The sequence below is a fragment of the Spodoptera frugiperda genome, chromosome 23, assembly GCF_023101765.2.
Source record: "Spodoptera frugiperda isolate SF20-4 chromosome 23, AGI-APGP_CSIRO_Sfru_2.0, whole genome shotgun sequence".
NCBI classification, from domain to species: domain Eukaryota; kingdom Metazoa; phylum Arthropoda; class Insecta; order Lepidoptera; family Noctuidae; genus Spodoptera; species Spodoptera frugiperda.
Window position 1 is genome coordinate 10,905,236 of NC_064234.1, and position 4,168 is coordinate 10,909,403.

Below are 4,168 nucleotides of genomic sequence, written 5' to 3' on the forward strand. Positions count from 1 at the left end.
GTTCACGTGTATCAAAGATTGCTGCGCTCCGGTCTCTGTCAAATATATAGTCCTTTAAAAAGTACAGGTCGCAGCGACGCTACACGTCATTACGGACATCACGATTGATATAAACCTGCCTAATAGCCAGACAAAAAATAGGGGAACGTGATGTACCAAACATTTCGATCAATTTAGTCGTATTTACCTACAAAAATAAATCCACATATTCGCTTAGCTGGACCAATTAAGAGGAGTGACCGTGCAATCGATCCCACAAACAGATAAGTATAAACTTTTTTACTTTTATCTTTATACTCGACAGGTGCAACATGCACGGTAGGTAAATCCTCTTTGTACGTGTTTTTAATTAATACTGGTTTATTATTCCCAGGGATGGACGTGTTCGAACATGTTTACCTGGACTCATCGACCAGTTATTCTAGATGTTTTCATAGAATTGTGCGTGTACGAGACTTGAGTACCTTTCTTTTATTTCTAAACTATTGACCCTCCCTAGCTTTGTATGGGTGCAATGGTGATATATTATTATGTGCATAATATATCAGTATTGCACCCATGCGAAGCTGGGGCGGGTTAATAAGAGATTTATACATATAAACCTTCCTCTTGAATAATTTGATCTATTAAAAAATCCGAATCAAAATCCGTTACGTAGTTTTAATAAAAATTAAAGCATACATAGGGAAATAGGGACAGAAAAAGCGAATTTGTTTTATACTATGTAGTGATTAGGTGGTAATCTGGATCTACGTGATTTTCGAAAATGTTTGATGAATTTAAAAGTACCGTTAACCAATGAGCATGCATGAAAATACTGATGACTGTTGTGATGACGCGAAAGAAGTAATAGTAGTAATTGGCGTTCCGTTGTCTTTGATGTCCCTCGTAAGAGACAGGTGTGAGGTTATGTATGTATGTTAGATGAAATACGGTAGTTTCCTACTAGTCAAATTCAATACTTTTATCGAAATGTCAAAAACGTTACTTTTCTATGAATTTTGTATGAAATACTCTATTATGACGTCATCAGATTTTTACGTCAAATAGCATACTTATTTCTCTAAAATTAGCTAGAAAAAATAAATAAATAATTATATCGTCAAATTAATGAATGGAAGTAAGTACGATTATTTTTGGATATTTTATTATTTTTTGAAAAATCAAAATAATTTATTTTTAACCTAGGAAACTACCCAATTGTCGTGTCACACAAAGTTTGTCATAAATTGAACACCGAAAATATAAAACGAAAAGCGTTTTAGTTAAATGTTCATTCTTCCTATCTCGGAGGAATAAGAGGCGTTCTATAAATATGAACAATACTTTCATTGACCCTACCATCGAGTACACACAGTTTTATCTCCAAAACAAGAAAAAAAACATCGTTTATTATTGTGTTTAAATAGCCATAAACAAAAATCAGTTCCCAGGCGCAGGGAGCAGTAATTAAGACATGTGTTTCGTCAGCTCCGGTCGACCCCTTGAACAAATAAAGGTGCGGCGTCTCACATGTGGGAAGCGTGGGGAGTGTGGACGCGTCTTTATAATAAAACCGCGTTTAACACAAAGAAAGTTCATTATACGGAATTAGTTCTAAAAGGATTATTATTAGCCAATGTACTGATAGAGTGCGTTTTCTTAAGTTGACGTGTAAGTTTTCAAAGTTACCTACACATGTAGACAATTCAGACATTATGATTAAGAAATAAATAACGTGAAGAAACCTGTACTTATAATTATTTCAAATTATAAGTTTACATCTAAATTTGTATCTAGTAATAAAATATGAAATTTTCAACCTTAATGTTATGGAATATACTTGAAAATGTAATAAAGTCGTTCGCCAAAATAGAGTAGCTTCAGATGCGTCAGATACTTATACATAAAATATAGCTGTATAGATTCGTCTCTCTTTGCCATAATCTATTATAAATGTCGTGGTTACCCGGAGGTTTAAGACGCCCGCTCCTCATGCATGAGGGTGCGGATTCAAAACCTACCAACAGCAAGTACCTACCAATGTGACTTTTTCCGAGTTATATGTACTTTCTCAGATTAATTAGACACCACTGACAAACGGTGAAGGAAAACATCGTGAGGAAACCTGGACTTATAATTTCAAATTATATGTTTGTAATCTTGAAATCACCATCCCGCATTGAGCAAGCATGCTGATTTATGCTTAAACCTTCTCCACGCCAGAAGAGGCTTTGGTCAGCAGTGGCCACTAATAGGCAGTTGATGATGATATAGACTCATCTTAAAAGACAACAAGGCTATTGTGAGAAGCATTGCCTGACTACCTCAACCAATTATTATCGTTAGCGCATAGTTTCGTCTGCCCGAGCATGCCTGGGCATTCCCTAGCGGAATACTCACAAAGCTTGCCCTAATTGCTTCGGGCATGTTGAATATATGTCTAAATTGTCTAATGTTTCGTGAATGATGCGTTGATTGGCAACCGTTGTTTTGAATTGAGCTCGTTATGCATATTTGTTAAAAAATATGGAGTGTGGGTGTGAATTCATTACGTATAGCTACTGTTTTTTGGTTATTGTTTTTGAGCTTCTGTCGTATTGTGCGATGATATCAATTGTAAAGGATACATCTACAGTTTATAACAGCTAGTCCACTGTTGGATTTACTTCTATATAGCTCCTTCATAAAAGTAGGGTTTACCATTATCTCATCAAAATCATTTCAGCCAAACGCGAGATAATCACGCACAAACATACATACATACAAACAGGTCAAATTGAGACCTTCCTCCTTTTTTGAAGACGTTTTAAAAATAATTATATTAAAATGTCTCGCGTAGATCTACCGTTCCAGTATACCAGGGATCAGACGAGCAGCTCTTACGAGGAGTAGAGGGGATGACCAGTGTAAAATATGTACATTTTACATATAGAATATATTTTGGATATAGAATACATTGGTCAAGTATACTTACTTAATAGGAACGTAATAATGATTTTCAAATTCACACTTATACATTACCGTACCTACTATAAGTTCCGCAAGTTCACAGGTTCATGTAATGATTTAGAAATAACGTTAGCTACTGTTAATGTGGGAATGTGAACTGTTACCATTGTACATCACCACGCAGTTCAACGTACACCAATTTGTTATTTTTTTTTCATTGGATCTTCGACCTTACGTAGAAACGATAAAGTTGAAAATCGTATAAAGTAAGGAGTATGTTGATCTGCTGGTATCTGTACTACGGCAGCCATGTTGCTTTTACAAAGAATAATTAACACTAACATGTTATTATTCGTACAAGTCTAGTATATCGAATGATTTACTGTTTGTTTGCTTGAGTATCTCGAAGTTAGTGTGTCTGACGAATAAGATATAAAAATCAGAGCACAAAATGCAAAAAAAAATCTCCCCGGCGGGGAATCGAACCCCGGTCTCCCGCGTGACAGGCGGGGATACTTACCACTATACTACCGAGGATGTGTTGGCGAGTGTTAAAATAGTTCATCCCTTGTAATGAGACTAGATCGAGTCAATACTGTTAAATATTGCAAGATTTGGCGCAGTGTCTGGGCGACCGGCTACTGACAGTGTAAACAATCCTTTTTGTGATCCGCAAAATACTAGTCAGAAATTATACAATTGTAAACGTACCTCAACACAGTAGGAGAGTAGTAACCATAGGAGAGCATTTCAGTGTCCATTTAGTGTGCGTTACCGTTTCATTTTTAAAGCAACTGTCTGTCTAATGAAATTAACCAATACACATTAAAATACTTGAATATATATCCAATTAAACGGCTATTAAATGAACTAAGTACGTGACTAGAGTATAAATCTTAGTTAAAAGCTTGCGTGTTGTTCCAGTCAGTATTTAAAGCATATAATTATCAATTAACAATGAATATTTTAAGTGTGGGAGAGCCATGCTTCGGCACGAATGGGCCGGCTCGACGGGAGTGATATCACGGCCTTACAGAAAACTGACGTGAAACAACGCTTGCGTTGTGTGAGTGAGGTTACCGTAAGCCCAATTTCTCCTTTACCCAATCTTTCCAGTCTCCGATTCCCCATCAACCTTTAAATTCCTAATCCCCAAAACGCACTTGTAACGCCTCTGGTGTTTCGGGTGTCCAAGGGTGGCGGCAATTGCTTACCATCAGGTGATCCGTCAGCTAGA

At 36.5% G+C, this 4,168-nt stretch overlaps 1 non-coding gene across 1 annotated transcript; it reads right to left on the minus strand.

Moving 5' to 3' along the window:
• Positions 1 to 3,396: 3,396 nt before the first annotated feature.
• Positions 3,397 to 3,468, minus strand: Trnad-guc (transfer RNA aspartic acid (anticodon GUC)). The gene has a single exon. It is a non-coding gene; the product is annotated as a tRNA-Asp (tRNA).
• Positions 3,469 to 4,168: the final 700 nt, after the last annotated feature.